Raw genomic sequence first — 23,127 nt, forward strand, 5'->3', positions numbered from 1 at the left:
GCCTCTGTAGTAAGTGATGGCACCTGTCTTGTTGCCAGTGTGTTCCTGCCTCTGTAGTAAGTGATGGCACCTGTCTTGTTGCCAGTGTGTCCCTGCCTCTGGGGTAAGTGATGGCACCTGTCTTCTTGCCAATGTGTCCCTGCCTCTGGGGTAAGTGATGGCACCTGCCTTGTTGCCAGTGTGTTCCTGCCTCTGTAGTAAGTGATGGCACCTGTCTTGTTGCCAGTGACTCCCTGCCTCTGGGGTAAGTGATGGCACCTGCCTTGCTGCCAGTGTGTCCCTGCCTCTGTAGTAAGTGATGGCGCCTGCCTTGTTGCCAGTGTGTCCCTGCCTCTGGGGTAAGTGATGACACCTGTCTTGTTGCCAGTGTGTCCCTGCCTCTGGGGTAAGTGATGGCACCTGCCTTGTTGCCAGTGTGTTCCTGCCTCTGTAGTAAGTGATGGCACCTGCCTTGTTGCCAGTGTGTTCCTGCCTCTGTAGTAAGTGATGGCACCTGTCTTGTTGCCAGTGTGTTCCTGCCTCTGTAGTAAGTGATGGCACCTGTCTTGTTGCCAGTGTGTCCCTGCCTCTGGGGTAAGTGATGGCACCTGTCTTCTTGCCAATGTGTCCCTGCCTCTGGGGTAAGTGATGGCACCTGCCTTGTTGCCAGTGTGTTCCTGCCTCTGTAGTAAGTGATGGCACCTGTCTTGTTGCCAGTGTGTTCCTGCCTCTGTAGTAAGTGATGGCACCTGTCTTGTTGCCAGTGACTCCCTGCCTCTGGGGTAAGTGATGGCACCTGCCTTGCTGCCAGTGTGTCCCTGCCTCTGTAGTAGGTGATGGCGCCTGTCTTGTTGCCAGTGTGTCTCTGCCTCTTGGGTAAGCGATGGCACCTGCCTTGTTGCCAGTGTCTCCCTGCCTCAGGGGTAAGTGATGGCGCCTGCCTTGTTGCCAGTGTGTCCCTGCCTCTGGGGTAAGTGATGGCACCTGCCTTGCTGCCAGTGTGTCCCTGCCTCTGTATAAGTGATGGTGCTTGTCTCGTTGCCAGCGTGTCTCTGCCTCTGTAGTAAGTGATGGCACATGTCTTGTTGCCAGTATGTCTCTGCCTCTGTAGTAAGTGATGGCACCTGCCTTGTTGCCAGTGTGTTCCTGCCTCTGTAGTAAGTGATGGCACCTGCCTTGTTGCCAGTATGTTCCTGTCTCTGTAGCAAGTGATGGCATCTGTCTTGTTGCCAGTGTGTCCCTGCCTCTGGGGTAAGTGATGGCACCTGCCTCGTTGCCAGTGTGTCCCTGCCTCTGGGGTAAGTGATGGCACCTGCCTCATTGCCAGTGTGTCCCTGCCTCTGGGGTAAGTGATGGCACCTGCCTCGTTGCTAGTGTGTCCCTGCCTCTGTAGTAAGTGATGGCACCTGCCTTGCTGCCAGTGTGTCCCTGCCTCTGTAGTAAGTGATGGCACCTGTCTTGTTGCCAGTGTCTCCCTGCCTCTGGGGTAAGTGATGGCACCTGCCTCGTTGCCAGTGTGTCCCTGCCTCTGTAGTAAGTGATGGCACCTGTCTTGTTACCAGTGTGTCTCTGCCTCTGTAGTAAGTGATGGCACCTGCCTTGTTGCCAGTGTGTTCTTGCCTCTGTAGTGAGTGATGGCACCCGCTTTGTTGCCAGTGTGTTCCTGCCTCTGTAGTAAGTGATGGCACCTGTCTTGTTGCCAGTGTCTCCCTGCCTCTGGGGTAAGTGATGCCACCTGCCTTGTTGCCAGTGTGCACCTGCCTCTGTAGTAAGTGATGGCACCTGCCTTGTTGCCAGTGTGCACTTGCCTCTGGGGTAAGTGATGGCACCTGCCTCATTGCCAGGGTGACCCTGCCTCTGTAGTAAGTGATGGCACCTGTCTTGTTGCCAGTGTGTTCCTGCCTCTGTAGTAAGTGATGGCACCTGTCTTGTTGCCAGTGTGTCCCTGCCTCTGGGGTAAGTGATGGCACCTGTCTTCTTGCCAATGTGTCCCTGCCTCTGGGGTAAGTGATGGCACCTGCCTTGTTGCCAGTGTGTTCCTGCCTCTGTAGTAAGTGATGGCACCTGTCTTGTTGCCAGTGTGTCCCTGCCTCTGTAGTAAGTGATGGCACCTGTCTTGTTGCCAGTGTGTTCCTGCCTCTGTAGTAAGTGATGGCACCTGTCTTGTTGCCAGTGTGTCCCTGCCTCTGGGGTAAGTGATGGCACCTGTCTTCTTGCCAATGTGTCCCTGCCTCTGGGGTAAGTGATGGCACCTGCCTTGTTGCCAGTGTGTTCCTGCCTCTGTAGTAAGTGATGGCACCTGTCTTGTTGCCGGTGACTCCCTGCCTCTGGGGTAAGTGATGGCACCTGCCTTGCTGCCAGTGTGTCCCTGCCTCTGTAGTAAGTGATGGCGCCTGCCTTGTTGCCAGTGTGTCCCTGCCTCTGGGGTAAGTGATGACACCTGTCTTGTTGCCAGTGTGTCCCTGCCTCTGGGGTAAGTGATGGCACCTGCCTTGTTGCCAGTGTGTTCCTGCCTCTGTAGTAAGTGATGGCACCTGCCTTGTTGCCAGTGTGTTCCTGCCTCTGTAGTAAGTGATGGCACCTGTCTTGTTGCCAGTGTGTTCCTGCCTCTGTAGTAAGTGATGGCACCTGTCTTGTTGCCAGTGACTCCCTGCCTCTGGGGTAAGTGGTGGCACCTGCCTTGCTGCCAGTGTGTCCCTGCCTCTGTAGTAAGTGATGGCGCCTGCCTTGTTGCCAGTGTGTCCCTGCCTCTGGGGTAAGTGATGACACCTGTCTTGTTGCCAGTGTGTCCCTGCCTCTGGGGTAAGTGATGGCACCTGCCTTGTTGCCAGTGTGTTCCTGCCTCTGTAGTAAGTGATGGCACCTGCCTTGTTGCCAGTGTGTTCCTGCCTCTGTAGTAAGTGATGGCACCTGTCTTGTTGCCAGTGTGTTCCTGCCTCTGTAGTAAGTGATGGCACCTGTCTTGTTGCCAGTGTGTCCCTGCCTCTGGGGTAAGTGATGGCACCTGTCTTCTTGCCAATGTGTCCCTGCCTCTGGGGTAAGTGATGGCACCTGCCTTGTTGCCAGTGTGTTCCTGCCTCAGGGGTAAGTGATGGTGCCTGCCTTGTTGCCAGTGTGTCCCTGCCTCTGGGGTAAGTGATGGCACCTGCCTTGCTGCCAGTGTGTCCCTGCCTCTGTATAAGTGATGGTGCTTGTCTCGTTGCCAGTGTGTCTCTGCCTCTGTAGTAAGTGATGGCACATGTCTTGTTGCCAGTGTGTCTCTGCCTCTGTAGTAAGTGATGGCACCTGCCTTGTTGCCAGTGTGTTCCTGCCTCTGTAGTAAGTGATGGCAACTGCCTTGTTGCCAGTATGTTCCTGTCTCTGTAGCAAGTGATGGCATCTGTCTTGTTGCCAGTGTGTCCCTGCCTCTGGGGTAAATGATGGCACCTGCCTCGTTGCCAGTGTGTCCCTGCCTCTGGGGTAAGTGATGGCACCTGCCTCATTGCCAGTGTGTCCCTGCCTCTGGGGTAAGTGATGGCACCTGCCTCGTTGCTAGTGTGTCCCTGCCTCTGTAGTAAGTGATGGCACCTGCCTTGCTGCCAGTGTGTCCCTGCCTCTGTAGTAAGTGATGGCACCTGTCGTGTTGCCAGTGTCTCCCTGCCTCTGGGGTAAGTGATGGCACCTGCCTCGTTGCCAGTGTGTCCCTGCCTCTGTAGTAAGTGATGCCACCTGTCTTGTTACCAGTGTGTCTCTGCCTCTGTAGTAAGTGATGGCACCTGCCTTGTTGCCAGTGAGTTCCTGCATCTGTAGTAAGTGATGGCACCTGTCTTGTTGTCAGTGTGCACCTGCCTCTGTAGTAAGTGATGGCACCTGCTTCGTTGCCAGTGTATCCCTGCATCTGTAGTAAGTGATGGCACCTGACTTGTTGCCAGTGTATCCCTGCTTCTATAGTAAGTGATGGCACATGTCTTGTTGCCAGTGTGTCTCTGCCTCTGTAGTAAGTGATGGCACCTGCCTTGTTGCCAGTGAGTTCCTGCCTCTGTAGTAAGTGATGGCACCTGTCTTGTTGTCAGTGTGCACCTGCCTCTGTATTAAGTGATGGCACCTGCATTGTTGCCAGTGTGTCCCTGCCTCTGGGGTAAGTGATGGCACCTGCCTTGTTGTCAGTGTGTTCCTGCCTCTGTAGTAAGTGATGGCACCTGTCTTGTTGCCAGTGTCTCTGCCTCTGTAGTAAGTGATGGCACCTGTCTTGTTGCCAGTGTATTCCTGCCTCTGTAGTAAGTGATGGCACCTGCCTTGTTGCCAGTGTGTTCCTGCCTCTGTAGTAAGTGATGGCACCTGTCTTGTTGCCAGTGTGTCCCTGCCTCTGTAATAAGTGATGGCACCTGTCTTGTTGCCAGTGTATCCCTGCCTCTGTAGTAAGTGATGGCACCTGTCTTGTTGCCAGTGTATCCCTGCCTCTGGGGTAAGTGATGGCACCTGCCTTGTTGCCAGTGTGTCCCTGCCTCTGTAGTAAGTGATGGCACCTGTCTTGTTGCCAGTGTGTTCCTGCCTCTGTAGTAAGTGATGGCACCTGCCTTGTTGCCAGTGTGTTCCTGCCTCTGTAGTAAGTGATGGCACCTGTCTTGTTGCCAGTGTGTCCCTGCCTCTGTAATAAGTGATGGCACCTGTCTTGTTGCCAGTGTATCCCTGCCTCTGTAGTAAGTGATGGCACCTGTCTTGTTGCCAGTGTATCCCTGCCTCTGGGGTAAGTGATGGCACCTGCCTTGTTGCCAGTGTGTCCCTGCCTCTGTAGTAAGTGATGGGACCTGTCTTGTTGCCAGTGTGTCCCTGCCTCTGTAGTAAGTGATGGCACCTGTCTTGTTGCCAGTGTGTCCCTTCCTCTGGGGTAAGGGATGGCGCCTGTCTTGTTGCCAGTGTGTCCCTGCCTCTGGGGTAAGTGATGGCACCTGCCTCTTTAGTAAGTGATGGCACCTGTCTTGTTGCCAGTGTATGCCTCCCTCTGTAGTAAGTGATGGCACCTGTCCTGTTGCCAGTGTATCCCTGCCTCTGTAGTAAGTGATGGCACCTGTCTTGTTGCCAGTGTGTCTTTGCCTCTGTAGTAAGTGATGGCACCTGTCTTGTTGCCAGTGTGTCCCTGCCTCTGTAGTAAGTGATGGCACCTGCCCTGTTGCCAGTGTGTCCCTGCCGCTGTAGTAAGTGATGGCACCTGTCTTGTTGCCAGTGTCTCTGCCTCTGTAGTAAGTGATGGCACCTGTCTTGTTGCCAGTGTGTTCCTGCCTCTGTAGTAAGTGATGGCACCTGCCTTGTTGCAAGTGTGTTCCTGCCTCTGTAGTAAGTGATGGCACCTGTCTTGTTGCCAGTGTGTCCCTGCCTCTGTAGTAAGTGATGGCACTTGTCTTGTTGCCAGTGTATCCCTGCCTCTGTAGTAAGTGATGGCACCTGTCTTGTTGCCAGTGTATCCCTGCCTCTGGGGTAAGTCATGGCACCTGCCTTGTTGCCAGTGTGTCCCTGCCTCTGTAGTAAGTGATGGCACCTGTCTTGTTGCCAATGTGTCCCTGCCCCTGTAGTAAGTGATGGCACCTGTCTTGTTGTCAGTGTGTCCCTGCCTCTGGGGTAAGGGATGGTGCCTGTCTTGTTGCCAGTGTGTCCCTGCCTCTGGGGTAAGTGATGGCACCTGCCTCTGTAGTAAGTGATGGCACCTGTCTTGTTGCCAGTGTATGCCTGCCTCTGTAGTAAGTGATGGCACCTGTCTTGTTGCCAGTGTGTCTTTGCCTCTGTAGTAAGTGATGGCACCTGTCTTGTTGCCATTGTGTCCCTGCCTCTGTAGTAAGTGATGGTACCTGCCCTGTTGCCAGTGTGTCCCTGCCCCTGGGGTAAGTGATGGCATCTGCCTGTTGCCAGTGTGCACTTGCCTCTGGGGTAAGTGATGGCACCTGCCTTGTTGCCAGTGTGTCCCTGCCTCTGGGGTAAGTGATGACACCTGTCTTGTTGCCAGTGTGTCCCTGCCTCTGGGGTAAGTGATGGCACCTGCCTTGTTGCCAGTGTGTTCCTGCCTCTGTAGTAAGTGATGGCACCTGCCTTGTTGCCAGTGTGTTCCTGCCTCTGTAGTAAGTGATGGCACCTGTCTTGTTGCCAGTGTGTTCCTGCCTCTGTAGTAAGTGATGGCACCTGTCTTGTTGCCAGTGTGTCCCTGCCTCTGGGGTAAGTGATGGCACCTGTCTTCTTGCCAATGTGTCCCTGCCTCTGGGGTAAGTGATGGCACCTGCCTTGTTGCCAGTGTGTTCCTGCCTCTGTAGTAAGTGATGGCACCTGTCTTGTTGCCAGTGACTCCCTGCCTCTGGGGTAAGTGATGGCACCTGCCTTGCTGCCAGTGTGTCCCTGCCTCTGTAGTAAGTGATGGCGCCTGCCTTGTTGCCAGTGTGTCCCTGCCTCTGGGGTAAGTGATGACACCTGTCTTGTTGCCAGTGTGTCCCTGCCTCTGGGGTAAGTGATGGCACCTGCCTTGTTGCCAGTGTGTTCCTGCCTCTGTAGTAAGTGATGGCACCTGTCTTGTTGCCAGTGACTCCCTGCCTCTGGGGTAAGTGGTGGCACCTGCCTTGCTGCCAGTGTGTCCCTGCCTCTGTAGTAAGTGATGGCGCCTGCCTTGTTGCCAGTGTGTCCCTGCCTCTGGGGTAAGTGATGACACCTGTCTTGTTGCCAGTGTGTCCCTGCCTCTGGGGTAAGTGATGGCACCTGCCTTGTTGCCAGTGTGTTCCTGCCTCTGTAGTAAGTGATGGCACCTGCCTTGTTGCCAGTGTGTTCCTGCCTCTGTAGTAAGTGATGGCACCTGTCTTGTTGCCAGTGTGTTCCTGCCTCTGTAGTAAGTGATGGCACCTGTCTTGTTGCCAGTGTGTCCCTGCCTCTGGGGTAAGTGATGGCACCTGTCTTCTTGCCAATGTGTCCCTGCCTCTGGGGTAAGTGATGGCACCTGCCTTGTTGCCAGTGTGTTCCTGCCTCTGTAGTAAGTGATGGCACCTGTCTTGTTGCCAGTGTGTTCCTGCCTCTGTAGTAAGTGATGGCACCTGTCTTGTTGCCAGTGACTCCCTGCCTTTGGGGTAAGTGATGGCACCTGCCTTGCTGCCAGTGTGTCCCTGCCTCTGTAGTAAGTGATGGCGCCTGTCTTGTTGCCAGTGTGTCTCTGCCTCTTGGGTAAGCGATGGCACCTGCCTTGTTGCCAGTGTCTCCCTGCCTCAGGGGTAAGTGATGGTGCCTGCCTTGTTGCCAGTGTGTCCCTGCCTCTGGGGTAAGTGATGGCACCTGCCTTGCTGCCAGTGTGTCCCTGCCTCTGTATAAGTGATGGTGCTTGTCTCGTTGCCAGTGTGTCTCTGCCTCTGTAGTAAGTGATGGCACATGTCTTGTTGCCAGTGTGTCTCTGCCTCTGTAGTAAGTGATGGCAACTGCCTTGTTGCCAGTGTGTTCCTGCCTCTGTAGTAAGTGATGGCAACTGCCTTGTTGCCAGTATGTTCCTGTCTCTGTAGCAAGTGATGGCATCTGTCTTGTTGCCAGTGTGTCCCTGCCTCTGGGGTAAATGATGGCACCTGCCTCGTTGCCAGTGTGTCCCTGCCTCTGGGGTAAGTGATGGCACCTGCCTCATTGCCAGTGTGTCCCTGCCTCTGGGGTAAGTGATGGCACCTGCCTCGTTGCTAGTGTGTCCCTGCCTCTGTAGTAAGTGATGGCACCTGCCTTGCTGCCAGTGTGTCCCTGCCTCTGTAGTAAGTGATGGCACCTGTCTTGTTGCCAGTGTCTCCCTGCCTCTGGGGTAAGTGATGGCACCTGCCTCGTTGCCAGTGTGTCCCTGCCTCTGTAGTAAGTGATGCCACCTGTCTTGTTACCAGTGTGTCTCTGCCTCTGTAGTAAGTGATGGCACCTGCCTTGTTGCCAGTGAGTTCCTGCATCTGTAGTAAGTGATGGCACCTGTCTTGTTGTCAGTGTGCACCTGCCTCTGTAGTAAGTGATGGCACCTGCTTCGTTGCCAGTGTATCCCTGCATCTGTAGTAAGTGATGGCACCTGACTTGTTGCCAGTGTATCCCTGCTTCTATAGTAAGAGATGGCACATGTCTTGTTGCCAGTGTGTCTCTGCCTCTGTAGTAAGTGATGGCACCTGCCTTGTTGCCAGTGAGTTCCTGCCTCTGTAGTAAGTGATGGCACCTGTCTTGTTGTCAGTGTGCACCTGCCTCTGTATTAAGTGATGGCACCTGCATTGTTGCCAGTGTGTCCCTGCCTCTGGGGTAAGTGATGGCACCTGCCTTGTTGTCAGTGTGTTCCTGCCTCTGTAGTAAGTGATGGCACCTGTCTTGTTGCCAGTGTCTCTGCCTTTGTAGTAAGTGATGGCACCTGTCTTGTTGCCAGTGTGTTCCTGCCTCTGTAGTAAGTGATGGCACCTGCCTTGTTGCCAGTGTGTTCCTGCCTCTGTAGTAAGTGATGGCACCTGTCTTGTTGCCAGTGTGTCCCTGCCTCTGTAATAAGTGATGGCACCTGTCTTGTTGCCAGTGTATCCCTGCCTCTGTAGTAAGTGATGGCACCTGTCTTGTTGCCAGTGTGTTCCTGCCTCTGTAGTAAGTGATGGCACCTGTCTTGTTGCCAGTGTGTCCCTGCCTCTGTAGTAAGTGATGGCACCTGTCTTGTTGCCAGTGTGTCCCTGCCTCTGGGGTAAGGGATGGCGCCTGTCTTGTTGCCAGTGTGTCCCTGCCTCTGGGGTAAGTGATGGCACCTGCCTCTTTAGTAAGTGATGGCACCTGTCTTGTTGCCAGTGTGTCCCTGCCTCTGTAGTAAGTGATGGCACCTGCCCTGTTGCCAGTGTGTCCCTGCCTCTGGGGTAAGTGATGGCACCTGTCTTGTTGCCAGTGTCTCTGCCTCTGTAGTAAGTGATGGCACCTGTCTTGTTGCCAGTGTGTTCCTGCCTCTGTAGTAAGTGATGGCACCTGCTTCGTTGCCAGTGTATCCCTGCATCTGTAGTAAGTGATGGCACCTGACTTGTTGCCAGTGTATCCCTGCTTCTATAGTAAGTGATGGCACATGTCTTGTTGCCAGTGTGTCTCTGCCTCTGTAGTAAGTGATGGCACCTGCCTTGTTGCCAGTGAGTTCCTGCCTCTGTAGTAAGTGATGGCACCTGTCTTGTTGTCAGTGTGCACCTGCCTCTGTATTAAGTGATGGCACCTGCATTGTTGCCAGTGTGTCCCTGCCTCTGGGGTAAGTGATGGCACCTGCCTTGTTGTCAGTGTGTTCCTGCCTCTGTAGTAAGTGATGGCACCTGTCTTGTTGCCAGTGTCTCTGCCTCTGTAGTAAGTGATGGCACCTGTCTTGTTGCCAGTGTGTTCCTGCCTCTGTAGTAAGTGATGGCACCTGCCTTGTTGCCAGTGTGTTCCTGCCTCTGTAGTAAGTGATGGCACCTGTCTTGTTGCCAGTGTGTCCCTGCCTCTGTAATAAGTGATGGCACCTGTCTTGTTGCCAGTGTATCCCTGCCTCTGTAGTAAGTGATGGCACCTGTCTTGTTGCCAGTGTATCCCTGCCTCTGGGGTAAGTGATGGCACCTGCCTTGTTGCCAGTGTGTCCCTGCCTCTGTAGTAAGTGATGGGACCTGTCTTGTTGCCAGTGTGTCCCTGCCTCTGTAGTAAGTGATGGCACCTGTCTTGTTGCCAGTGTGTCCCTGCCTCTGGGTTAAGGGATGGCGCCTGTCTTGTTGCCAGTGTGTCCCTGCCTCTGGGGTAAGTGATGGCACCTGCCTCTTTAGTAAGTGATGGCACCTGTCTTGTTGCCAGTGTATGCCTCCCTCTGTAGTAAGTGATGGCACCTGTCCTGTTGCCAGTGTATCCCTGCCTCTGTAGTAAGTGATGGCACCTGTCTTGTTGCCAGTGTGTCTTTGCCTCTGTAGTAAGTGATGGCACCTGTCTTGTTGCCAGTGTGTCCCTGCCTCTGTAGTAAGTGATGGCACCTGCCCTGTTGCCAGTGTGTCCCTGCCTCTGTAGTAAGTGATGGCACCTGTCTTGTTGCCAGTGTCTCTGCCTCTGTAGTAAGTGATGGCACCTGTCTTGTTGCCAGTGTGTTCCTGCCTCTGTAGTAAGTGATGGCACCTGCCTTGTTGCCAGTGTGTTCCTGCCTCTGTAGTAAGTGATGGCACCTGTCTTGTTGCCAGTGTGTCCCTGCCTCTGTAGTAAGTGATGGCACTTGTCTTGTTGCCAGTGTATCCCTGCCTCTGTAGTAAGTGATGGCACCTGTCTTGTTGCCAGTGTATCCCTGCCTCTGGGGTAAGTGATGGCACCTGCCTTGTTGCCAGTGTGTCCCTGCCTCTGTAGTAAGTGATGGCACCTGTCTTGTTGCCAATGTGTCCCTGCCCCTGTAGTAAGTGATGGCACCTGTCTTGTTGCCAGTGTGTCCCTGCCTCTGGGGTAAGGGATGGTGCCTGTCTTGTTGCCAGTGTGTCCCTGCCTCTGGGGTAAGTGATGGCACCTGCCTCTGTAGTAAGTGATGGCACCTGTCTTGTTGCCAGTGTATGCCTGCCTCTGTAGTAAGTGATGGCACCTGTCTTGTTCCCAGTGTGTCTTTGCCTCTGTAGTAAGTGATGGCACCTGTCTTGTTGCCATTGTGTCCCTGCCTCTGTAGTAAGTGATGGTACCTGCCCTGTTGCCAGTGTGTCCCTGCCCCTGGGGTAAGTGATGGCATCTGCCTGTTGCCAGTGTGCACTTGCCTCTGGGGTAAGTGATGGCACCTGCCTTGTTGCCAGTGTGTCCCTGCCTCTGGGGTAAGTGATGGCACCTGTCTTGTTGCCAGTGTGTCCCTGCCTCTGGGGTAAGTGATGGCACCTGCCTTGTTGCCAGTGTGTTCCTGCCTCTGTAGTAAGTGATGGCACCTGCCTTGTTGCCAGTGTGTTCCTGCCTCTGTAGTAAGTGATGGCACCTGTCTTGTTGCCAGTGTGTTCCTGCCTCTGTAGTAAGTGATGGCACCTGTCTTGTTGCCAGTGTGTCCCTGCCTCTGGGGTAAGTGATGGCACCTGTCTTCTTGCCAATGTGTCCCTGCCTCTGGGGTAAGTGATGGCACCTGCCTTGTTGCCAGTGTGTTCCTGCCTCTGTAGTAAGTGATGGCACCTGTCTTGTTGCCAGTGACTCCCTGCCTCTGGGGTAAGTGATGGCACCTGCCTTGCTGCCAGTGTGTCCCTGCCTCTGTAGTAAGTGATGGCGCCTGCCTTGTTGCCAGTGTGTCCCTGCCTCTGGGGTAAGTGATGACACCTGTCTTGTTGCCAGTGTGTCCCTGCCTCTGGGGTAAGTGATGGCACCTGCCTTGTTGCCAGTGTGTTCCTGCCTCTGTAGTAAGTGATGGCACCTGCCTTGTTGCCAGTGTGTTCCTGCCTCTGTAGTAAGTGATGGCACCTGTCTTGTTGCCAGTGTGTTCCTGCCTCTGTAGTAAGTGATGGCACCTGTCTTGTTGCCAGTGTGTCCCTGCCTCTGGGGTAAGTGATGGCACCTGTCTTCTTGCCAATGTGTCCCTGCCTCTGGGGTAAGTGATGGCACCTGCCTTGTTGCCAGTGTGTTCCTGCCTCTGTAGTAAGTGATGGCACCTGTCTTGTTGCCAGTGTGTTCCTGCCTCTGTAGTAAGTGATGGCACCTGTCTTGTTGCCAGTGACTCCCTGCCTCTGGGGTAAGTGATGGCACCTGCCTTGCTGCCAGTGTGTCCCTGCCTCTGTAGTAGGTGATGGCGCCTGTCTTGTTGCCAGTGTGTCTCTGCCTCTTGGGTAAGCGATGGCACCTGCCTTGTTGCCAGTGTCTCCCTGCCTCAGGGGTAAGTGATGGCGCCTGCCTTGTTGCCAGTGTGTCCCTGCCTCTGGGGTAAGTGATGGCACCTGCCTTGCTGCCAGTGTGTCCCTGCCTCTGTATAAGTGATGGTGCTTGTCTCGTTGCCAGTGTGTCTCTGCCTCTGTAGTAAGTGATGGCACATGTCTTGTTGCCAGTATGTCTCTGCCTCTGTAGTAAGTGATGGCACCTGCCTTGTTGCCAGTGTGTTCCTGCCTCTGTAGTAAGTGATGGCACCTGCCTTGTTGCCAGTATGTTCCTGTCTCTGTAGCAAGTGATGGCATCTGTCTTGTTGCCAGTGTGTCCCTGCCTCTGGGGTAAGTGATGGCACCTGCCTCGTTGCCAGTGTGTCCCTGCCTCTGGGGTAAGTGATGGCACCTGCCTCATTGCCAGTGTGTCCCTGCCTCTGGGGTAAGTGATGGCACCTGCCTCGTTGCTAGTGTGTCCCTGCCTCTGTAGTAAGTGATGGCACCTGCCTTGCTGCCAGTGTGTCCCTGCCTCTGTAGTAAGTGATGGCACCTGTCTTGTTGCCAGTGTCTCCCTGCCTCTGGGGTAAGTGATGGCACCTGCCTCGTTGCCAGTGTGTCCCTGCCTCTGTAGTAAGTGATGGCACCTGTCTTGTTACCAGTGTGTCTCTGCCTCTGTATAAGTGATGGTGCTTGTCTCGTTGCCAGTGTGTCTCTGCCTCTGTAGTAAGTGATGGCACATGTCTTGTTGCCAGTGTGTCTCTGCCTCTGTAGTAAGTGATGGCACCTGCCTTGTTGCCAGTGTGTTCCTGTCTCTGTAGCAAGTGATGGCATCTGTCTTGTTGCCAGTGTGTCCCTGCCTCTGGGGTAAATGATGGCACCTGCCTCGTTGCCAGTGTGTCCCTGCCTCTGGGGTAAGTGATGGCACCTGCCTCATTGCCAGTGTGTCCCTGCCTCTGGGGTAAGTGATGGCACCTGCCTCGTTGCTAGTGTGTCCCTGCCTCTGTAGTAAGTGATGGCACCTGCCTTGCTGCCAGTGTGTCCCTGCCTCTGTAGTAAGTGATGGCACCTGTCTTGTTGCCAGTGTCTCCCTGCCTCTGGGGTAAGTGATGGCACCTGCCTCGTTGCCAGTGTGTCCCTGCCTCTGTAGTAAGTGATGCCACCTGTCTTGTTACCAGTGTGTCTCTGCCTCTGTAGTAAGTGATGGCACCTGCCTTGTTGCCAGTGAGTTCCTGCATCTGTAGTAAGTGATGGCACCTGTCTTGTTGTCAGTGTGCACCTGCCTCTGTAGTAAGTGATGGCACCTGCTTCGTTGCCAGTGTATCCCTGCATCTGTAGTAAGTGATGGCACCTGACTTGTTGCCAGTGTATCCCTGCTTCTATAGTAAGTGATGGCACATGTCTTGTTGCCAGTGTGTCTCTGCCTCTGTAGTAAGTGATGGCACCTGCCTTGTTGCCAGTGAGTTCCTGCCTCTGTAGTAAGTGATGGCACCTGTCTTGTTGTCAGTGTGCACCTGCCTCTGTATTAAGTGATGGCACCTGCATTGTTGCCAGTGTGTCCCTGCCTCTGGGGTAAGTGATGGCACCTGCCTTGTTGTCAGTGTGTTCCTGCCTCTGTAGTAAGTGATGGCACCTGTCTTGTTGCCAGTGTCTCTGCCTCTGTAGTAAGTGATGGCACCTGTCTTGTTGCCAGTGTGTTCCTGCCTCTGTAGTAAGTGATGGCACCTGCCTTGTTGCCAGTGTGTTCCTGCCTCTGTAGTAAGTGATGGCACCTGTCTTGTTGCCAGTGTGTCCCTGCCTCTGTAATAAGTGATGGCACCTGTCTTGTTGCCAGTGTATCCCTGCCTCTGTAGTAAGTGATGGCACCTGTCTTGTTGCCAGTGTATCCCTGCCTCTGGGGTAAGTGATGGCACCTGCCTTGTTGCCAGTGTGTCCCTGCCTCTGTAGTAAGTGATGGCACCTGTCTTGTTGCCAGTGTGTTCCTGCCTCTGTAGTAAGTGATGGCACCTGCCTTGTTGCCAGTGTGTTCCTGCCTCTGTAGTAAGTGATGGCACCTGTCTTGTTGCCAGTGTGTCCCTGCCTCTGTAATAAGTGATGGCACCTGTCTTGTTGCCAGTGTATCCCTGCCTCTGTAGTAAGTGATGGCACCTGTCTTGTTGCCAGTGTATCCCTGCCTCTGGGGTAAGTGATGGCACCTGCCTTGTTGCCAGTGTGTCCCTGCCTCTGTAGTAAGTGATGGGACCTGTCTTGTTGCCAGTGTGTCCCTGCCTCTGTAGTAAGTGATGGCACCTGTCTTGTTGCCAGTGTGTCCCTGCCTCTGGGGTAAGGGATGGCGCCTGTCTTGTTGCCAGTGTGTCCCTGCCTCTGGGGTAAGTGATGGCACCTGCCTCTTTAGTAAGTGATGGCACCTGTCTTGTTGCCAGTGTATGCCTCCCTCTGTAGTAAGTGATGGCACCTGTCCTGTTGCCAGTGTATCCCTGCCTCTGTAGTAAGTGATGGCACCTGTCTTGTTGCCAGTGTGTCTTTGCCTCTGTAGTAAGTGATGGCACCTGTCTTGTTGCCAGTGTGTCCCTGCCTCTGTAGTAAGTGATGGCACCTGCCCTGTTGCCAGTGTGTCCCTGCCTCTGTAGTAAGTGATGGCACCTGTCTTGTTGCCAGTGTCTCTGCCTCTGTAGTAAGTGATGGCACCTGTCTTGTTGCCAGTGTGTTCCTGCCTCTGTAGTAAGTGATGGCACCTGCCTTGTTGCAAGTGTGTTCCTGCCTCTGTAGTAAGTGATGGCACCTGTCTTGTTGCCAGTGTGTCCCTGCCTCTGTAGTAAGTGATGGCACTTGTCTTGTTGCCAGTGTATCCCTGCCTCTGTAGTAAGTGATGGCACCTGTCTTGTTGCCAGTGTATCCCTGCCTCTGGGGTAAGTCATGGCACCTGCCTTGTTGCCAGTGTGTCCCTGCCTCTGTAGTAAGTGATGGCACCTGTCTTGTTGCCAATGTGTCCCTGCCCCTGTAGTAAGTGATGGCACCTGTCTTGTTGTCAGTGTGTCCCTGCCTCTGGGGTAAGGGATGGTGCCTGTCTTGTTGCCAGTGTGTCCCTGCCTCTGGGGTAAGTGATGGCACCTGCCTCTGTAGTAAGTGATGGCACCTGTCTTGTTGCCAGTGTATGCCTGCCTCTGTAGTAAGTGATGGCACCTGTCTTGTTGCCAGTGTGTCTTTGCCTCTGTAGTAAGTGATGGCACCTGTCTTGTTGCCATTGTGTCCCTGCCTCTGTAGTAAGTGATGGTACCTGCCCTGTTGCCAGTGTGTCCCTGCCCCTGGGGTAAGTGATGGCATCTGCCTGTTGCCAGTGTGCACTTGCCTCTGGGGTAAGTGATGGCACTTGCCTTGTTGCCAGTGTGTCCCTGCCTCTGGGGTAAGTGATGACACCTGTCTTGTTGCCAGTGTGTCCCTGCCTCTGGGGTAAGTGATGGCACCTGCCTTGTTGCCAGTGTGTTCCTGCCTCTGTAGTAAGTGATGGCACCTGCCTTGTTGCCAGTGTGTTCCTGCCTCTGTAGTAAGTGATGGCACCTGTCTTGTTGCCAGTGTGTTCCTGCCTCTGTAGTAAGTGATGGCACCTGTCTTGTTGCCAGTGTGTCCCTGCCTCTGGGGTAAGTGATGGCACCTGTCTTCTTGCCAATGTGTCCCTGCCTCTGGGGTAAGTGATGGCACCTGCCTTGTTGCCAGTGTGTTCCTGCCTCTGTAGTAAGTGATGGCACCTGTCTTGTTGCCAGTGACTCCCTGCCTCTGGGGTAAGTGATGGCACCTGGCTTGCTGCCAGTGTGTCCCTGCCTCTGTAGTAAGTGATGGCGCCTGCCTTGTTGCCAGTGTGTCCCTGCCTCTGGGGTAAGTGATGACACCTGTCTTGTTGCCAGTGTGTCCCTGCCTCTGGGGTAAGTGATGGCACCTGCCTTGTTGCCAGTGTGTTCCTGCCTCTGTAGTAAGTGATGGCACCTGTCTTGTTGCCAGTGACTCCCTGCCTCTGGGGTAAGTGGTGGCACCTGCCTTGCTGCCAGTGTGTCCCTGCCTCTGTAGTAAGTGATGGCGCCTGCCTTGTTGCCAGTGTGTCCCTGCCTCTGGGGTAAGTGATGACACCTGTCTTGTTGCCAGTGTGTCCCTGCCTCTGGGGTAAGTGATGGCACCTGCCTTGTTGCCAGTGTGTTCCTGCCTCTGTAGTAAGTGATGGCACCTGCCTTGTTGCCAGTGTGTTCCTGCCTCTGTAGTAAGTGATGGCACCTGTCTTGTTGCCAGTGTGTTCCTGCCTCTGTAGTAAGTGATGGCACCTGTCTTGTTGCCAGTGTGTCCCTGCCTCTGGGGTAAGTGATGGCACCTGTCTTCTTGCCAATGTGTCCCTGCCTCTGGGGTAAGTGATGGCACCTGCCTTGTTGCCAGTGTGTTCCTGCCTCTGTAGTAAGTGATGGCACCTGTCTTGTTGCCAGTGTGTTCCTGCCTCTGTAGTAAGTGATGGCACCTGTCTTGTTGCCAGTGACTCCCTGCCTCTGGGGTAAGTGATGGCACCTGCCTTGCTGCCAGTGTGTCCCTGCCTCTGTAGTAAGTGATGGCGCCTGTCTTGTTGCCAGTGTGTCTCTGCCTCTTGGGTAAGCGATGGCACCTGCCTTGTTGCCAGTGTCTCCCTGCCTCAGGGGTAAGTGATGGTGCCTGCCTTGTTGCCAGTGTGACCCTGCCTCTGGGGTAAGTGATGGCACCTGCCTTGCTGCCAGTGTGTCCCTGCCTCTGTATAAGTGATGGTGCTTGTCTCGTTGCCAGTGTGTCTCTGCCTCTGTAGTAAGTGATGGCACATGTCTTGTTGCCAGTGTGTCTCTGCCTCTGTAGTAAGTGATGGCAACTGCCTTGTTGCCAGTGTGTTCCTGCCTCTGTAGTAAGTGATGGCAACTGCCTTGTTGCCAGTATGTTCCTGTCTCTGTAGCAAGTGATGGCATCTGTCTTGTTGCCAGTGTGTCCCTGCCTCTGGGGTAAATGATGGCACCTGCCTCGTTGCCAGTGTGTCCCTGCCTCTGGGGTAAGTGATGGCACCTGCCTCATTGCCAGTGTGTCCCTGCCTCTGGGGTAAGTGATGGCACCTGCCTCGTTGCTAGTGTGTCCCTGCCTCTGTAGTAAGTGATGGCACCTGCCTTGCTGCCAGTGTGTCCCTGCCTCTGTAGTAAGTGATGGCACCTGTCTTGTTGCCAGTGTCTCCCTGCCTCTGGGGTAAGTGATGGCACCTGCCTCGTTGCCAGTGTGTCCCTGCCTCTGTAGTAAGTGATGCCACCTGTCTTGTTACCAGTGTGTCTCTGCCTCTGTAGTAAGTGATGGCACCTGCCTTGTTGCCAGTGAGTTCCTGCATCTGTAGTAAGTGATGGCACCTGTCTTGTTGTCAGTGTGCACCTGCCTCTGTAGTAAGTGATGGCACCTGCTTCGTTGCCAGTGTATCCCTGCATCTGTAGTAAGTGATGGCACCTGACTTGTTGCCAGTGTATCCCTGCTTCTATAGTAAGTGATGGCACATGTCTTGTTGCCCGTGTGTCTCTGCCTCTGTAGTAAGTGATGGCACCTGCCTTGTTGCCAGTGAGTTCCTGCCTCTGTAGTAAGTGATGGCAACTGTCTTGTTGTCAGTGTGCACCTGCCTCTGTATTAAGTGATGGCACCTGCATTGTTGCCAGTGTGTCCCTGCCTCTGGGGTAAGTGATGGCACCTGCCTTGTTGTCAGTGTGTTCCTGCCTCTGTAGTAAGTGATGGCACCTGTCTTGTTGCCAGTGTCTCTGCCTTTGTAGTAAGTGATGGCACCTGTCTTGTTGCCAGTGTGTTCCTGCCTCTGTAGTAAGTGATGGCACCTGCCTTGTTGCCAGTGTGTTCCTGCCTCTGTAGTAAGTGATGGCACCTGTCTTGTTGCCAGTGTGTCCCTGCCTCTGTAATAAGTGATGGCACCTGTCTTGTTGCCAGTGTATCCCTGCCTCTGTAGTAAGTGATGGCACCTGTCTTGTTGCCAGTGTATCCCTGCCTCTGGGGTAAGTGATGGCACCTGCCTTGTTGCCAGTGTGTCCCTGCCTCTGTAGTAAGTGATGGGACCTGTCTTGTTGCCAGTGTGTCCCTGCCTCTGTAGTAAGTGATGGCACCTGTCTTGTTGCCAGTGTGTCCCTGCCTCTGGGGTAAGGGATGGCGCCTGTCTTGTTGCCAGTGTGTCCCTGCCTCTGGGGTAAGTGATGGCACCTGCCTCTTTAGTAAGTGATGGCACCTGTCTTGTTGCCAGTGTATGCCTCCCTCTGTAGTAAGTGATGGCACCTGTCCTGTTGCCAGTGTATCCCTGCCTCTGTAGTAAGTGATGGCACCTGTCTTGTTGCCAGTGTGTCTTTGCCTCTGTAGTAAGTGATGGCACCTGTCTTGTTGCCAGTGTGTCCCTGCCTCTGTAGTAAGTGATGGCACCTGCCCTGTTGCCAGTGTGTCCCTGCCTCTGGGGTAAGTGATGGCACCTGTCTTGTTGCCAGTGTCTCTGCCTCTGTAGTAAGTGATGGCACCTGTCTTGTTGCCAGTGTGTTCCTGCCTCTGTAGTAAGTGATGGCACCTGCTTCGTTGCCAGTGTATCCCTGCATCTGTAGTAAGTGATGGCACCTGACTTGTTGCCAGTGTATCCCTGCTTCTATAGTAAGTGATGGCACATGTCTTGTTGCCAGTGTGTCTCTGCCTCTGTAGTAAGTGATGGCACCTGCCTTGTTGCCAGTGAGTTCCTGCCTCTGTAGTAAGTGATGGCACCTGTCTTGTTGTCAGTGTGCACCTGCCTCTGTATTAAGTGATGGCACCTGCATTGTTGCCAGTGTGTCCCTGCCTCTGGGGTAAGTGATGGCACCTGCCTTGTTGTCAGTGTGTTCCTGCCTCTGTAGTAAGTGATGGCACCTGTCTTGTTGCCAGTGTCTCTGCCTCTGTAGTAAGTGATGGCACCTGTCTTGTTGCCAGTGTGTTCCTGCCTCTGTAGTAAGTGATGGCACCTGCCTTGTTGCCAGTGTGTTCCTGCCTCTGTAGTAAGTGATGGCACCTGTCTTGTTGCCAGTGTGTCCCTGCCTCTGTAATAAGTGATGGCACCTGTCTTGTTGCCAGTGTATCCCTGCCTCTGTAGTAAGTGATGGCACCTGTCTTGTTGCCAGTGTATCCCTGCCTCTGGGGTAAGTGATGGCACCTGCCTTGTTGCCAGTGTGTCCCTGCCTCTGTAGTAAGTGATGGGACCTGTCTTGTTGCCAGTGTGTCCCTGCCTCTGTAGTAAGTGATGGCACCTGTCTTGTTGCCAGTGTGTCCCTGCCTCTGGGGTAAGGGATGGCGCCTGTCTTGTTGCCAGTGTGTCCCTGCCTCTGGGGTAAGTGATGGCACCTGCCTCTTTAGTAAGTGATGGCACCTGTCTTGTTGCCAGTGTATGCCTCCCTCTGTAGTAAGTGATGGCACCTGTCCTGTTGCCAGTGTATCCCTGCCTCTGTAGTAAGTGATGGCACCTGTCTTGTTGCCAGTGTGTCTTTGCCTCTGTAGTAAGTGATGGCACCTGTCTTGTTGCCAGTGTGTCCCTGCCTCTGTAGTAAGTGATGGCACCTGCCCTGTTGCCAGTGTGTCCCTGCCTCTGTAGTAAGTGATGGCACCTGTCTTGTTGCCAGTGTCTCTGCCTCTGTAGTAAGTGATGGCACCTGTCTTGTTGCCAGTGTGTTCCTGCCTCTGTAGTAAGTGATGGCACCTGCCTTGTTGCCAGTGTGTTCCTGCCTCTGTAGTAAGTGATGGCACCTGTCTTGTTGCCAGTGTGTCCCTGCCTCTGTAGTAAGTGATGGCACTTGTCTTGTTGCCAGTGTATCCCTGCCTCTGTAGTAAGTGATGGCACCTGTCTTGTTGCCAGTGTATCCCTGCCTCTGGGGTAAGTGATGGCACCTGCCTTGTTGCCAGTGTGTCCCTGCCTCTGTAGTAAGTGATGGCACCTGTCTTGTTGCCAATGTGTCCCTGCCCCTGTAGTAAGTGATGGCACCTGTCTTGTTGCCAGTGTGTCCCTGCCTCTGGGGTAAGGGATGGTGCCTGTCTTGTTGCCAGTGTGTCCCTGCCTCTGGGGTAAGTGATGGCACCTGCCTCTGTAGTAAGTGATGGCACCTGTCTTGTTGTCAGTGTGCACCTGCCTCTGTATTAAGTGATGGCACCTGCATTGTTGCCAGTGTGTCCCTGCCTCTGGGGTAAGTGATGGCACCTGCCTTGTTGTCAGTGTGTTCCTGCCTCTGTAGTAAGTGATGGCACCTGTCTTGTTGCCAGTGTCTCTGCCTCTGTAGTAAGTGATGGCACCTGTCTTGTTGCCAGTGTGTTCCTGCCTCTGTAGTAAGTGATGGCACCTGCCTTGTTGCCAGTGTGTTCCTGCCTCTGTAGTAAGTGATGGCACCTGTCTTGTTGCCAGTGTGTCCCTGCCTCTGTAATAAGTGATGGCACCTGTCTTGTTGCCAGTGTATCCCTGCCTCTGTAGTAAGTGATGGCACCTGTCTTGTTGCCAGTGTATCCCTGCCTCTGGGGTAAGTGATGGCACCTGCCTTGTTGCCAGTGTGTCCCTGCCTCTGTAGTAAGTGATGGGACCTGTCTTGTTGCCAGTGTGTCCCTGCCTCTGTAGTAAGTGATGGCACCTGTCTTGTTGCCAGTGTGTCCCTGCCTCTGGGGTAAGGGATGGCGCCTGTCTTGTTGCCAGTGTGTCCCTGCCTCTGGGGTAAGTGATGGCACCTGCCTCTTTAGTAAGTGATGGCACCTGTCTTGTTGCCAGTGTATGCCTCCCTCTGTAGTAAGTGATGGCACCTGTCCTGTTGCCAGTGTATCCCTGCCTCTGTAGTAAGTGATGGCACCTGTCTTGTTGCCAGTGTGTCTTTGCCTCTGTAGTAAGTGATGGCACCTGTCTTGTTGCCAGTGTGTCCCTGCCTCTGTAGTAAGTGATGGCACCTGCCCTGTTGCCAGTGTGTCCCTGCCTCTGTAGTAAGTGATGGCACCTGTCTTGTTGCCAGTGTCTCTGCCTCTGTAGTAAGTGATGGCACCTGTCTTGTTGCCAGTGTGTTCCTGCCTCTGTAGTAAGTGATGGCACCTGCCTTGTTGCCAGTGTGTTCTTGCCTCTGTAGTAAGTGATGGCACCTGTCTTGTTGCCAGTGTGTCCCTGCCTCTGTAGTAAGTGATGGCACTTGTCTTGTTGCCAGTGTATCCCTGCCTCTGTAGTAAGTGATGGCACCTGTCTTGTTGCCAGTGTATCCCTGCCTCTGGGGTAAGTGATGGCGCCTGCCTTGTTGCCAGTGTGTCCCTGCCTCTGTAGTAAGTGATGGCACCTGTCTTGTTGCCAATGTGTCCCTGCCCCTGTAGTAAGTGATGGCACCTGTCTTGTTGCCAGTGTGTCCCTGCCTCTGGGGTAAGGGATGGTGCCTGTCTTGTTGCCAGTGTGTCCCTGCCTCTGGGGTAAGTGATGGCACCTTCCTCTGTAGTAAGTGATGGCACCTGTCTTGTTGCCAGTGTATGCGTGCCTCTGTAGTAAGTGATGGCACCTGTCTTGTTGCCAGTGTGTCTTTGCCTCTGTAGTAAGTGATGGCACCTGTCTTGTTGCCATTGTGTCCCTGCCTCTGTAGTAAGTGATGGTACCTGCCCTGTTGCCAGTGTGTCCCTGCCCCTGGGGTAAGTGATGGCATCTGCCTGTTGCCAGTGTGCACTTGCCTCTGGGGTAAGTGATGGCACCTGCCTTGTTGCCAGTGTGTCCCTGCCTCTGGGGTAAGTGATGACACCTGTCTTGTTGCCAGTGTGTCCCTGCCTCTGGGGTAAGTGATGGCACCTGCCTTGTTGCCAGTGTGTTCCTGCCTCTGTAGTAAGTGATGGCACCTGCCTTGTTGCCAGTGTGTTCCTGCCTCTGTAGTAAGTGATGGCACCTGTCTTGTTGCCAGTGTGTTCCTGCCTCTGTAGTAAGTGATGGCACCTGTCTTGTTGCCAGTGTGTCCCTGCCTCTGGGGTAAGTGATGGCACCTGTCTTCTTGCCAATGTGTCCCTGCCTCTGGGGTAAGTGATGGCACCTGCCTTGTTGCCAGTGTGTTCCTGCCTCTGTAGTAAGTGATGGCACCTGTCTTGTTGCCAGTGACTCCCTGCCTCTGGGGTAAGTGATGGCACCTGCCTTGCTGCCAGTGTGTCCCTGCCTCTGTAGTAAGTGATGGCGCCTGCCTTGTTGCCAGTGTGTCCCTGCCTCTGGGGTAAGTGATGACACCTGTCTTGTTGCCAGTGTGTCCCTGCCTCTGGGGTAAGTGATGGCATCTGCCTTGTTGCCAGTGTGTTCCTGCCTCTGTAGTAAGTGATGGCACCTGCCTTGTTGCCAGTGTGTTCCTGCCTCTGTAGTAAGTGATGGCACCTGTCTTGTTGCCAGTGTGTTCCTGCCTCTGTAGTAAGTGATGGCACCTGTCTTGTTGCCAGTGTGTCCCTGCCTCTGGGGTAAGTGATGGCACCTGTCTTCTTGCCAATGTGTCCCTGCCTCTGGGGTAAGTGATGGCACCTGCCTTGTTGCCAGTGTGTTCCTGCCTCTGTAGTAAGTGATGGCACCTGTCTTGTTGCCAGTGTGTTCCTGCCTCTGTAGTAAGTGATGGCACCTGTCTTGTTGCCAGTGACTCCCTGCCTCTGGGGTAAGTGATGGCACCTGCCTTGCTGCCAGTGTGTCCCTGCCTCTGTAGTAGGTGATGGCGCCTGTCTTGTTGCCAGTGTGTCTCTGCCTCTTGGGTAAGCGATGGCACCTGCCTTGTTGCCAGTGTCTCCCTGCCTCAGGGGTAAGTGATGGCGCCTGCCTTGTTGCCAGTGTGTCCCTGCCTCTGGGGTAAGTGATGGCACCTGCCTTGCTGCCAGTGTGTCCCTGCCTCTGTATAAGTGATGGTGCTTGTCTCGTTGCCAGTGTGTCTCTGCCTCTGTAGTAAGTGATGGCACATGTCTTGTTGCCAGTATGTCTCTGCCTCTGTAGTAAGTGATGGCACCTGCCTTGTTGCCAGTGTGTTCCTGCCTCTGTAGTAAGTGATGGCACCTGCCTTGTTGCCAGTATGTTCCTGTCTCTGTAGCAAGTGATGGCATCTGTCTTGTTGCCAGTGTGTCCCTGCCTCTGGGGTAAGTGATGGCACCTGCCTCGTTGCCAGTGTGTCCCTGCCTCTGGGGTAAGTGATGGCACCTGCCTCGTTGCTAGTGTGTCCCTGCCTCTGTAGTAAGTGATGGCACCTGCCTTGCTGCCAGTGTGTCCCTGCCTCTGTAGTAAGTGATGGCACCTGTCTTGTTGCCAGTGTCTCCCTGCCTCTGGGGTAAGTGATGGCATCTGCCTCGTTGCCAGTGTGTCCCTGCCTCTGTAGTAAGTGATGGCACC

Source organism: Ambystoma mexicanum, chromosome 7p (assembly GCF_040938575.1).
Source record: "Ambystoma mexicanum isolate Mex_15411 chromosome 7p, UKY_AmexF1_1, whole genome shotgun sequence".
Lineage (NCBI taxonomy): Eukaryota > Metazoa > Chordata > Amphibia > Caudata > Ambystomatidae > Ambystoma > Ambystoma mexicanum.